The sequence below is a fragment of the Trematomus bernacchii genome, unplaced genomic scaffold (genome assembly GCF_902827165.1).
Source record: "Trematomus bernacchii unplaced genomic scaffold, fTreBer1.1, whole genome shotgun sequence".
NCBI lineage: Eukaryota > Metazoa > Chordata > Actinopteri > Perciformes > Nototheniidae > Trematomus > Trematomus bernacchii.
In genome coordinates this window covers 19,642,451-19,656,657 of record NW_022987720.1, presented here as the reverse complement: position 1 = coordinate 19,656,657, position 14,207 = coordinate 19,642,451, and the positions used below count along the sequence as shown (strand labels likewise).

The following is a 14,207-nucleotide window of genomic DNA, read 5'->3' as shown; positions in this document are numbered from 1 at the left end:
GGCCTGCAGCTCGTCCAGTCGTCCTGGCAGGCCTCTGCTGTCCCACTGGTGACTTTAGTGTTTAGACTCAGAGTACAGCCATAAAATAATGTTTGGATTATCACACAGGGTCATGAGGACACTCGGTGGGTCACAGCAAGAAGAGTGGAAGCCTTGTTGGGCGCCTTGAGTCGCTAATTTTAGAGTTTAAGTGTGAGAGTGCACACGGGTTAACCCAGTCGTCCCCATAAACATTAGGTCAACACACTTTTCCCACACTCAGTTAGAGAGGACATTTGATATAAGCTGATTTGAATGTCTATAAGGAAAAATGTTAAGGGATAAGAAATGACACTGTTTAAAATGTGACAATAGAGACTACCGTCCAGAATCCTGGTGAAATAATTGATTAAAAACTGTGGTTGACACACATTTTCATTACAGTGTTTTTCTTGGAATCTAAAGTGTAGACAGAGAGACAAAAAGGAATGCGTGCAAATCGCGGTGCTATAATTATTCCCCGAGTTTGAACTGTATCTACCTTTTTAGGTTCTTACAATACATCCTGATGGGGACATACCAAATGTAATGAAAAGTCATCTAAATGTTGTTTAGATGATTCGGTCTGGACTGAAGAGGTCAAGAGCAACACTGCTGCCGTGGCTAAAAGGAATTCACCAATATGAGCATGAGGCCGAATGTTTGAACTTGCTCTTTTTTATACCTTCTCTCAGTTAATGGTAACTGAAATCTTGTTTGCAACCATCTATTTAAGGCTTTACTTTATCTCCTCACATAATCACACAATCAGAGACAGATGAACAATGTGGCAGATCTGTTGTACTATGAAATTAATCAGTACAAATATGCAGTATTGTGAACATTTTGCTGCAACTAAACAACTGTATCTCCCACTTAATAGTATGACCATAAAAAGCACATGCTTTTTTATGATTGTCATAATCACTATCTGATGATGGCAGTTCATATGACCAGCATATTATCTATTTATTCTTATGATAACCCTTCCCACATCCTGTCTTTGTGTTTGACCGAGACAAAGCACAGTTTCTGATCCAGTGATATTACTCTTGTGTAAGAGACTTAGACACAGCTAATGGTTTTATGCACACTTACGCTGAAGGCCCATGGGTCTTCACATTACCCCGACAATGGAAGGATTGATGCAGAATAATCCACTGGTGATTAAATGGGATTCATATCGGAACAACCCTAGACCTCCAACTACAATCTTCAGGATGGTATATCCTAGGTTGATTTCAAGTGTTCCGCAAATATGTGAAAGGAAAAAAAGAAAATCCTTTTCATAGGAGAAATGAGAGTGATAATTTGAGAAGATTATAAACATTTCCACTGAACAGCAAACAAATGGTTTGGCAATGCTTATTCCTTTCAAACATTGAAGCATAACAATCCACCAAAGATTACTTGTGCCAAAAGCAAATAAACACTACATCACAGCTGATGAACTTTGTCACCTTTGTAAACTCACAATATCACAAATCCATCAGACCTCTGCACTTGGGCTGTCTGATTGTGTACAAATGTTTCCATTAGCAGCATCAGAGCTCCAAAGCCTGCACACCACAAGCTAAACCACAGCGTGTCAGGGAGCGGAAATTAAATCTAAGGCTTCAGCTCACAATGGTTAAATGTTGCAGAGCCTTAAATGTATTGGATTGTCTTCAATAATGGCACCAGATTTGAAAATGAGTCTTGTTTATTTCAGGACTAGGGGAAACAAAAAAGAAAAGTAAGTAAATATCGTTTTATTTTAGTAACAGAGCTAAGAATCAGTATATCTTGAAAGAGGGGGTTTTGAAAATACCAGAAAGTGGTTTAACAGGTCATATCACAGTATTTACAAAATCCTCAAAGACTCCTCCAATTATACGAACACAAAAATATTTCTGTTCACTGCATGATAAAAAAAGAAGTCGGCTGACTGTATTGTGAACCTGACTAACACACACACAAATATACACTTTATTTTGCCTTTTTTGTGTAGATAGGCCAACATACATAGATATAATATGTTATTTTCCAGATGTTCTTTGAGGATAGTCTTCCAGATAGGTGTTATTTCAAATGAAAGTAATGATCCTTAGCTCTGTGTCTCAATTGCAATGACAATAGATAAGACACACAATGGGGATAATGCAGGTTCTCTTTAAAGCCAAAACACAGCTGTGGTTGTTGTGGCATTGAATGCAGCTTCTAAGTCACGATGACTTCAAGGATCCTCAGCAGGTGTTAAAGTCAAGCTGCACAGTCACCATGCTGAGCAGTGAAATGTACTTAATCGCAACATACTTTCTCCACTGTGCTGTGTTTTGTTGCCAGTGTGTGGGTGTGTGTGTTTAATAAATGTTCTTGTTCTGCCTGCCTAGCTACCTTCAGTAGCCAGTTCATTAGAAGGGAATTAGAGAGGGAAAGAAAAGCTAAGATTGTTGGTGAAGGGGCCAGCTGTGGCCCCTCTGAGCAGCAGTGACGAGGCTCTCAGATAGGCTGCCAAGCTGCTGCTCTCCCCTCTCCTCGCTTCAGCGGCTCCTCTGGCCCCTGACAACACACACACACACACACACACACACACACACACACACACACACACACACACACACACACACACACACACACACACACACACACACACACACACACACACACACACACACACACACACACACACACACACACACACACACACACACACACACACACACACACACACACACACACACACACACACACACACACACACACACGTCGCGGCACACACGCAAGCTCAGGATTTAATTAAACTAACTGAGTCCTGTGTCAACAGGTCTGCAGTGACCCCTCTGACACCCCCTACACACCCAACTCCACAACCACATGCAAAGTTGCCAAACATTAAAAAATGCAGCAGCATCAGCGCTCATTTCCCTTTTGTCCTTAAGAAACAGAATATTATCATTCCAGCTTGTCTGTACAGTTCTCTCTAAACACCAACACAAGCAGCCCTGTACATCTCTCAGTTAATCCCTCTTTGTGCGATGAGCCCGCAACAAGACAGTCCTTCTGCGTCAGCCACATATCAGATCTTTGCAACAAAACATTGTGTAGAAAAACAACCCCTCACAACATAGTAAGACACTTAAAGACAGCTCAAGAGAACTTTGAAGTCTGACCACATGATGGTCAGCGCCAGAGTTCCCGTTAGCCGGTAATTACCGGACAATGACCGGTAAAATATGCTGAAGTCCGGCAAATCTAAATCTCTCCGGTCAAAATGTCCGGTCAAAATAATTTTCCCTTAGCGCAATACCGCATCAGTTGCGCCACTTATGTGACAGACAAGAATAGTATGTGACAGACAAAAGAGTATGTGACAGACAAAAATTGTCAATTCTAATGTCTAACACTTAATGTGGAGAAAGAGATGTCCTGTATGGGTTGATTGTGCGTTGATCTGTTGGTAATGCCTCGGGGTTCCGGTGGGCATGTAAACAAATGCATAATGCTGCGCTATACTTTGTGGCCTCATCCGGTTGCATAGCGACGCTTATTGTTTAGGTGTCTTTTAACAAGCAGGTAGTCATATCATTAGCTAGAACTAGCTAGATCTGATCGATATGGACATAAATGCGAGTAAAGTCTAATCTGACAGGAGAGAGAGATCGGCTGCTGCTGACGAGTCGACACGCAGCTCTGCATGATCCCCTGCAGCGGCGAGCAGAGCAAAACACACTTCAGGTTAGAAAATCACACGTAGCTATTTTAATTACCTCTCAAACTACCTAAACTAGTTATAGATATGTTTAGTTTTACTGTCGGGTCACTCATTACTGGATCCGCGAGCTGCATGATACTGACGGGCTGTCAGGAGAAGGAGAGAGCGCTCCGTTTATTATTCCCGCGTTTTTGTAAATTACTGTACACTTTTGAATAATGTAGTTAATCTACTATAATTAGTTTGTTTAATGTCGAATCATATCAATTTGTTTTAAAGCTCAATAAATAACAAAGAAGACCTTTAACCGGCACTTATCTAATTTTGTCCGGAAGATTTCAACTTTAACGGACATGTTGACCGGCAAAAAAATATTCTAACGGGAACTCTGGTCAGCGCGTCTGTTTTGGATAATATTGACATGAAAAATAAAAACCCCAATCTTTATTGTTACAAGTGGACACAAAAAGAGGGAGAAGAGCAGGGCTTTAAAACATAATTACGCCGATCGAGATCAATGAAAGACACTAGAGGCTCATCCTCAAAATAACACACACACACACGCATGTCAACGCACACATTCACAAACACTCAGACGGGCTATAAGTGCGTGGTAAACGGGTCCAGACTGGCTGAGCTATAAAGCAGTCAGGTCGCTGGTCATAAAGTATTGAGAGACTTCAGAGCTCCTCTGCGGACTGGAGGACTGATGGGCAGACAGGGTGGGGGTGGGGATGTGGGTGGGCATGAGCATGTCACAGTATACAGACTGAAGGGGAGTTGGGGTGTAACATGTGTGATAAAAACCTTTTATATATATTTGAGATTGCTGACAGGAATAAGTGGCATGTGTACTGTATAATGTCATGTGTCTAAGTTTGTGTTTGCACCTGTTATATATGAGTTTCTGAAGGGCTTGTTGACGGAAGAGATGCGTTCCGCGTTAACCCTGGGGTCCAGCATCAAGGGCCCGGGATAGATGACCATTAAATGACCTGTCGGCGGGGGCCTGGGAACCGATCAGAAGCCAGGACTGACTCAGAGCAGAGCAGAGAGAGGAAGCGTTAGCGCAGAGGACAGAAAGAAGAGAGGTGAGGGTCACGACCGCGACGACCCCCTCTGCTGTTAGGTCACCGGAGGAAAGGCCGGTTCCCGTCACAGTTGCTTTTTCAATGCTAAACGCAGACAGAGGTACACATGTTTCACAGGAAGGGAGAGAAGAGCGACCGGTTTTGAACTAGTCTCAACTAGTTGATGGATTATCCCCTAATAAAAGTACTTCACAGATGTACTTTGTTCATGTAAATCTCTGCCAATGAGGGGCAATATATTGTGTAAAAAAATACAATGAAACAAGGCCTGGAAGTCTGGAGTCTTTTCTAGGTTGACAGCTCACAAATTGCCTGGAGAAATATGCAGCATACAGTCGTCAAAAACATCCCCCTCTTTGTGTGACTTTCACCACAACCTATTTTAGTTTGAGAGTTCAAATAGAAGGGAAAATCATGTCTAACTTCCGATCATCTATCCCCCTTCATTAGCAAATATCATTCTCTTCAGGTTAAGCGTTTCATTAGCACTTCATGTAAGCTTATACTCATGGCCAATGACAAATGAATAAAACCAAAAAACACTATTTATGGGATGATAGTTATTAGCAGATATATTGCTTATTGAACCTAAATTGCACAAAATCGGTATCAGTATTTGACCTTAAAAATATCTCCGTAATAATCGTGTTGAATTTAGTGTATATCCAAATCATTTAAATTTCAGACTCAAAATCAGCCGTAGATACAATGCAGTGCACAGTAATGATTCGGCATGCTAGAGGAATAGCTTAAAAGTAATGAACACAAGTTCAGATTTGACTTGGCTCCATTCAGTCAGTTATTCCACACCGCTGCATTGATTTGTTTTGGGGAATTTGGAGATGATGTCAGTCTGAGGTGAACTCTAGTCTATTTTCCTACTGTGAAAAAGCCACAAGTGCAAAGTGAAGCCAATCTGCCAGGCACACATTGAACCACTCAATAAAGTCTACTTTTAAAACACAATCTACCAATAGCAGAATGACTTGCTGCCCTGTTTAAATCATCGGTACTAAACCCTGATCACTCTTGAACGGACACTCGACTTCTGAAAAGCAACAACAGAGACCTACGATTTGCCGTAACCGATAACTGAACTGAGGTGTCACATGATCTTCTCATTTCTTGATAAAAAAAAATGTGCTCAAATTTTCCACCAAGGCTTCCTCTTTTGATGGTAGATCTTGAATTTGTACCAAAGCTAACATTTATCGATCGAAACTATTTTCAGACTACATTTGCTCTAATGTCTGTGTGTGTGTGTGTGTGTGTGTGTGTGTGTGTGCATGTGTGTGTGTGTGTGTGTGTGTGCGTGTGTGTGTGTGTGTGTGTGTGTGTGTGTGTGTGTGTGCGTGTGCGTGTGTGTGCGTGTGTCTTAGTATTTCCTCCATGGAAAGCCAAGACAGGAATATTGGAAATGCTAGAACTATAAAACCCAGTAATTTACGGACACAAAACATTACTGTTTAATATATGTTTTCCCTTCAAGCATGAGTGTGTGTGTGCGAATGAGTGAGAGGGTTCACTCGAGAGAGGGGACGAAAAATAAAGAGAGAAATATAAACCCTAAAACAACTTCTTCAGAGCTTATTTTTTTCCATTCCTGCCCGACTCGAGCTACAAAAACATTCTTGAGGCGTTCAACAGAGCGCCTTTCATCGATCCTCATTCCTGCATGTTTTGACTCTGTGTCGTCTTCCAGTTCTGCTTCATCAGAGTCTGTTAACACAGTTTATCAGTCTTCCATCCTGTAGGTCTCCGTCTCTGGAGCCAAGCCATCATCTCTCTGTGACACACACACACACCTTGTCGGCTGCGACTTTGTGTCCATACGTGCTCTTTCTGGTCCATCTTAAATGCCGATGTATCTCTCTTTCCCACTCCACTGTGCACTTTCTTATCTCAAAGGAGAAATGTACTGCGGCTTGATGAATATCTTAAAAAAGACAACATTTAAAAACACAAAAAAGGATTGAGATCTTTAAAATAAATCACACAACAGGCTTGGTATGACTTTCAGGAATGATAAAAGTCATTTGGTTCAAGTCGAGACATGAAAATCAAGTTTAGCATTTGACCTATTGTTTACTTTTCCAAAACAATATCACTTTCCCACATCATGGTGTGGTGTAGGTCTAACGATCTTAAAGTTATATCTTCAGACTCCCTATGGCTCCAAGCCTGGGCCTCACCTTTCCCCCTTTGTCCTGGGAAAACCGCCTATGTATGTGTAACTGTCCAACACACTCACACTAAATCATCTGCTTTAATGACCGAAGTGAGGAATTGTACACTGAAAACCAATAAAAACCTCACAGAAGAGAGCAGATTTACTGTAGCAGACGGGGGGGAAAGACTTCGGGATGGAGAAAAAAAAGAAAGAGAGAGAAAGCGAGCGAGACGAAGTAAGAGATAAGATCACTATCAGATATGTGTAGTAAATCACAACAGCTAAGTGTCCTCATACGTGTGTGTGTATGTGTGTACAAGTGTCCTTAAAAGAATGCTTTGAGCTCTCTCATGCTACATCTTGGAGACGTATTGGACAGAAAATAAGTAAGACTTGTTACAAAGGACATTGTAGCCTTGACTTTATAGTCTTAATGAGCTGCAACTGGTAGACGTGATCTTCACTCATTACAGACCCTTCTCTCCAGCACCTCCCTCCCTCACTTTTCACCATCTATGTCTGTACTTTGGTCTGCAGAGAAACCACGCTTTGGGACCACCCATACAGAGTAACCATCGCTAATGGACAGTTTAGTATTCCAGTCAAACAACGGCAACAAACCTCAAACATGTATAAACTTTACATAGTAAATTCAGGGGGTTATGGTCAATAATAAAACAGAAAACTATGCATTTGACCCGCAGTGAGGAACACATACACTTCTAGTGTCGTCTACGTAGCCACCGTCTCTTTAAAATAAGCAGTGCTGACCAAACGTTTACAAGCCCACATCCAACCTCGGCATGATGGGGCAGCTTTGAGCAACTTGTTAACACAGCAGATGTGCTTTTCTCTGGAAGATAAAGCCTGACGGTCACGAGATAAATAAACAAAATTAAACAAAAATATTTAAAATAACAGTCACACTGTTTAGTTCGACAGTCTTTTCTGCTTGATTCATTAAATCAACTTCTATTTGACCTCTCCTCGATGTCAAGGCCTACACATCCATCTTTTCAAGCTATCAACACAGTGTGCGTCACAGCTGAAGGAGGCTCCTTATCTGTGTGCATTGTGCGCCTGTGTGTTTGTATTTACTTAACCTCCTTTATTTAACTAGGCAGGTCAGAGCCAAATGACTCAATAATCGTCTGGTTGAACCCAAAAGGGCTTTAAAAAGAGGCATGCTACTGTCATTAAAGAGAGGCAGAATCTGAAAGAATAAATCCTAAATGCACAGTAGAAGAAAATACATAAACCACACTGCATAATGTTTGCTTGATAAGCAGTGGGATTACAACAAATCTATGCTCTAAGACAGTAGGAAAGGAAATAATTACAATGAATTACAACTTTAATTGTGCATTTGCATATAACTGAAGGGGGCTTCATGAGCTGAAATAACAGTTTTAGACTTTTTTTGTGCATGATTACAGCATTGTGCCGAGAAGCCACCACATGATGGCATTTTCCTAACACATTACATTACATGTCACTTGTTAGACGCGACTTACATACTCAATACTGTGGACAATCCCCACAGGAGCAATTTGGGGTGAAGTGTCTTGCCCAGGGACATGCTGACTGCAGTGGGGTTTGAACCTGTTGACCCCCTGATCCGAAAACCAACTCGCAACCCACTGCACCACACGCCTCCACATCATGTGACTGACCAACCTTTCCGTCTGCCAGTGGGCTGGCAGAATAGGATCTGACTGAATGCGAGTCAGATGGGTGGGAAAATGTATTTTACTCAGTTGTATTATTAAGCACTAGAAACAATGAAATATATAACATTTACATTTAAGAGAGGAGGCCATATCTGCACTCAAAGTACAACTGAATTACATGACGAAGTAATTAGAAACATTTTGGCAAAGAATATGCATATGATGAGTAAAAAAACTAAAATTAGCACATAAATGCGTGTACACTTCACATATGACACGCAGTCTTCACAGACACAGGCCTTGACCTTTTTTTACGACAATATGTAATTTACCCGTCTGCAAGCTGTGCATGACCTGACGTGACCCGTGCTGCATAGTTGCTCTCATTCCTCTGATAGAGTTTCTGTCATAGTAATAATACAGCAGTACTGCCATAGTGAACATTCTGTAGCTGCAGTCTTTGCACCAGCATTAAACCACAGGCATGCTGCTGTCACTCAATACCTGACATACCAGAGAGCAGGGTGCAAATGACATGGAGAGGTAAGAAGGAGCAAATAAACACAGAGGGAGGAGGGATCAAGCAGGGAGGGCTAGTTTATACTTCTGTGGATTTTGCTTATAAGGTAAACATTCAAAACAATCCTCCTCATTATGGTCTCACACTCACATTTGCAGATTAGAGTTTCATTTCCAAGCACGCAGACACATTTGAGTGTCTTTGTTTGAAAAAGGGGAAGAGAAACAAAACTGAAGGAATAAACAAGAAATAAAGACCAAATTCAAACCAAGAATTGACAATCATGGGAAAAAAGACACTTCTGGTTGACCCCCCCCTCAGTAACCGGGGGATGGGAAGTCACCCACACACTCCTTTAAGCCCCCTCTTCCCATTGGATCTCATCCCTTTTACTTTAGGGCTCTCTGCACTCTCTCTTCTTCTATCACTCTTATCAGAGCCCAAGCGATAAGCAGAAATCCTTCTCTTTTACCTCAAGAGAGAACTGACAACCAGCAGTAAGCATGCTCTTTCCACAAAGTCAGGACGCCACAGCGGAAACAGCACCCACATGTGTCTACTTTAAAAGACTTGGAAGGCTAAATGTCAAATCATACAGTTACTAAGGGAAACATGTTTTCAATTGGCTTGATAATGTAAGTAAACCCAGGATTGTTTTGATGATGTATTCTACTTCCAGTCAACAATAAAATGTGCACTAATGGCTTGTCCAGCTCCCAGGCATGCACGGTCCAGCTGTGCTATCTGTCTCTGTCTCTCTGCTTAATGAGAAGTGCCAGCGTGCGCAGAGTCAACAGACTAGTAAACCTCAAAGTGAACTATGGTCTGACCTCTCTCTCTGTGTGTGCTCGCTGTCTCGCCCTCCTCTGCGTGAAACAAACAGCTCCCGCTATCATTAAGAGTTTGGTGTACAGATTATTGAAGTCTCTGTGTTGAGGTTGGTCCTTTTTATGTTGTTCACTGACTTAACTAGCTCACATGAAGCTCTCATCTTGATCCAATGAGGCCACAATGCCACGAGGAAATTACAAAAAAAAGCCACAAATCATGATAATAATGAAAAGCACAAAAACAAAACAATAAACAAAGCGACAAACAGGAGCCGGACATTTATTTTCCTATTATGACATCCTGTCTGTGTTTCCCAAAGCAAAGTTTTGTTAACACAGCTTGTCTAACACGCCCTCTGACTGATAAATGGTGAGAAAGGGCAAACATTATATTTTGGGTGAGCACCCCACTGCCCTCCTCACCTTAAAACTGAAGCTTACAGCAGGACAAATATCCCCCCCCATGAGCCTCTTGGGGTCCAATTAAACAAAGTTTAACCACAGCACGTAAACAAGATAATAAAATGTGGCATATACGAAAGGTTCCTCTACAGAAGACAGCTTTATGGGGAACAGATTTACTTATACTGAGTAAAGCTGGCAAGAGAGGATAGGTGGGAAGAGTCAACAATTCACTTTTATCTGATCCAGTGCATTTGATTATAGCATTATGTGTTTGTTCTCACACAAACAGTGACAACTTCTGCTTTGAGTACACTCATTACTCCCCTCTCTATTGGCCATATTCCTCCGTCACGTCCAGGTTCCCATAGCAGCGGCCAATTAACTACGGATATTTCTGTTTCCCCTCTCCCTTCCCGGGCTGCTCCTTCTTTGCGGGGCACTCCTTCCCACGGACATTTTTCCTACCTACCGAGTTCTGAGGATCTGTGGGAAGAAAGGCAGCCGGGCTTCGTGAGGAGGGCCCGGTCGTGTCTCACAGCAGCCCACACACACTGCCGTCAGAGTGCATTTACGTGTGACGGGAAAGACATGTTGTTGAGGACAGAGGGGGATGGCATGCATCTGCACAACACACACATCAACACAACCGCCAATACATATGCAGATATACTAAACACTAACAAAGAACACACTCTCACTCCCATCTCGGCCTCTAACACGGAAGAGAGGCTGGGAGAATAATGAGCTGGGGCTCCATTTAGAAAATAACCCCAATCATTCCCAGGCTGTCCTAAAGGGAAAACAAGTCATGATTCCCAAAATCACTCCTTCCGTCTTTGTGCTCACTGAATATTACAAAACATGACTAACGCTCTAAATTCCTGTAACACATAATGTCAAAGGAACGGCCTGCTACAAAATTAAAATGAAATCATGATCCACTAACCAAAAGTTCATAAGACCACTAAATATAAAGCTTTTCGCCCACAAGCTTTCAGCTTAGCCTTGATCTTTCAAAATTTGGTCAAAGTTTCCAGAAAAAGCCAAAGATTTCACATTTTCTTCTCAATTGGGCTCAAGCAGTTATTATTTTGCATCCCACAGCAGAAACTTGTCTTCTTCCAGAACTATTTACAACATCATAACAACTATTTTAGCTAAAAACCTGCCGTTTTCGGCTTCAAAATGGGTTGCACATGCTGTTTTCAGAAATTTGGTGAGACTTCATTCTGGTTTTGGATCTATAAAAAGATCCTCCCACTTACTTCAATTTCTCATTATACAGCATGTTTGTTGTTTCAACTGACAATGCTGGGAGTTAATGAATGAGTGAAATGTCATTTTGTGGTGAACTATTTTCCTAAGCTTGCTCTCATTCTCACTGAATCTTTTCCTATCTCCTCCAGCAGGGACACTTTACTTGTTTGTTTCCTAAAGTAACCCTAACCCACAGGTATGTCGTGAACAACAAAAGGAGAACACCTCAAACCAAGACACACGCATGATTTTGAAACCTTGTCATAAAGATATTGTGGTGATAGGTCACAGGGTCACGGACAACCCTTAAGAGCGAGTTTCATTCACTGTATCACATTATGAAGAACATAGACTAAATACATAACAAAGGCACAACAATTAAGAGACAAATGTAGAGAAAAAAGCTAATTTTGAACATCTAAATCAAACCTATCTTAAGTTTGAAGCAAGACAAATTGCCGTAGTTAAGTAAAAGGCCTCTTCTCTGATAAAAAAAAACCTCAGAAAACAACAAGGACACAAGAAATGTTCAGTCTATTCATAGTCACTTTAGCTAACTTTCTGTTAAGCTATCCCTGTGTGGACTGCGAGCTAAACCAATCAATTTATTAGTTTCTTAGTTGCAAACATAAAAGTAATTATCTCTGCGTGGAGTTTAAATATCAACTGTTCTAAAAAAAAATCATTATCATTTGACAATCACACTACATTGCATATTTCTCTCATTATATGTCAGGTCAGATTTACTGCAATGCATACAAGACCCATAAACGTAAGCAAAGCTGACCTTGAAATAAAGTTAAGCCACAGAATAGAAGTGACCATAAATCATGGAGGCAACAAAATGACCAGAGAAGTTATAAAGCAAATGTGAAAGAAAGTGAAGCAGCCAAAAACAAAAAGGGACTAGGGCCTAACTAGGGATTAGGGAAAGAGAAAGTGATGACAGTCTGCTGGATATACTTAAGCATGACTTTGTGCACACATATAACCAATTTTCGCAGTAGCGAATGCAATAAAATCAGAAAGAACAAGCGGAAATGTGTACACAAGTTAAGTGGTGTAGTGTGGAAAAGGTATTTGCAGGAAAGTGACAGAAGAGGAGGAAGAAAAAACAGAATGGTGTGTGTGTGTGTATGCCCCTAGCTTTAAACCGTTAGCAGGCTGCGGTTGGCTCGGCAGCAAACCAGCGTTTTACTGGTTCCCCTGGGCAGCGTTATGGAGCGGGCTGTGTGTCGCCTCGCCATCTTTACTGAGCAACGGTGATTAGAAGCCCGACGTGCAGTAATGCTGTTGCAGCCACCAGACTGTGATTTACATGACTGACCGAGCAACTGCCCCGTTATGTACAAATATGTGGAACAGACTACACACACTTTCCTATTCTGCTTATTTAACTGCAGAGAACAGAGTGGCAGGACTTCAAGCTTGAGGAGTACGGGTGGAACAATGCACAGTGTTTTATTTTTGATCGTAGAATAAATTGGGGAGTGGAGAAGGCTTTCTAATAATATAATTACAAAAACATATATAAAACAACAGTTTGAAATTTTGAAATGAATCAATCTATGTCTTATAAAAGAAAGCATTCCTTATGATATACAGTAAAGGTTAAATACAATAATCTTTGCTTTATAACAAAATACCAAGTAATCTCATGGAATCAATTACTATCACGTTAATTGCAATTTTCTTCAATTTTGTTTACCCTTAAGCTAACAGTTTCTTCATTAGGCCCATTGGCATTGCAACACTGTATTTTACATTGGTATTCTGTTTATTTATTCTAATGGGACAGCTAGTTGTGGCTACAATCAGATCATGCTGCCTTGGAATCAGAGGTTTTTCTTGAGCAGCTTGGCTGTAAAGCTGAAGAAGCAAACCACTTCTGCAAAAAGAATAACAGGCAGTCTCTAGTATGAAGGTGAGTCGTCGACTACGTGAGCTCTGGAGACGCCGATCCTCCTCACTATCCAACACATATAAGCTGGATGACTAAGATAAATAACTGACCCACAGTGTTACCTGGATAACATCAGCTCTGGTGTTGTCATTCGGATATATGAGGGAGGAAACCAAGATACAGAGCAAGAGGATTGATTTTGTGAGCCTGTGTGATTGAGTATAACGGGGTAAGATTGATTTCCTTCTTCATTGCTCTCGAACACGTAAAACTCAGTTTCGCTACGACTGAGGAGCCACATCTGGACCCTGTGGGACGTGCGTGAAATCATTTCTCTATTCCTGCAATTTACTGTAATGCCTTGCAGATGGCACAGTGAATGTGTGTGTGTTGCATGTAACAACCTTACAGTAGGAGCAGAAGGAGAAAGGCACGAGACTTTGTGGAGACAGCTATCAGAAAGTAAATAGTACAAAATACATGTGGTTCAACAAGTGGAACTAAAGTGTCGATTGTCCAGAGGATACAGAGGGTTGTTTAAGGAGACACGGGGACGGCCTCTGGGCTAATTTGTTGAATATATTCTTGTATCTGTATGCTTTCAGCAAGAGTCACTTGAGTGACATCACCACACAGACAAATTTGTCCT

General features: G+C 41.4%; 1 protein-coding gene across 2 annotated transcripts in view; it reads right to left on the bottom strand.

The window, feature by feature from the left end:
• Positions 1–14,207, bottom strand: part of LOC117492303 (mitochondrial import inner membrane translocase subunit tim16-like) — a 108,564-nt gene that overhangs the window by 19,633 nt on the left and 74,724 nt on the right. The window lies entirely within an intron of this gene.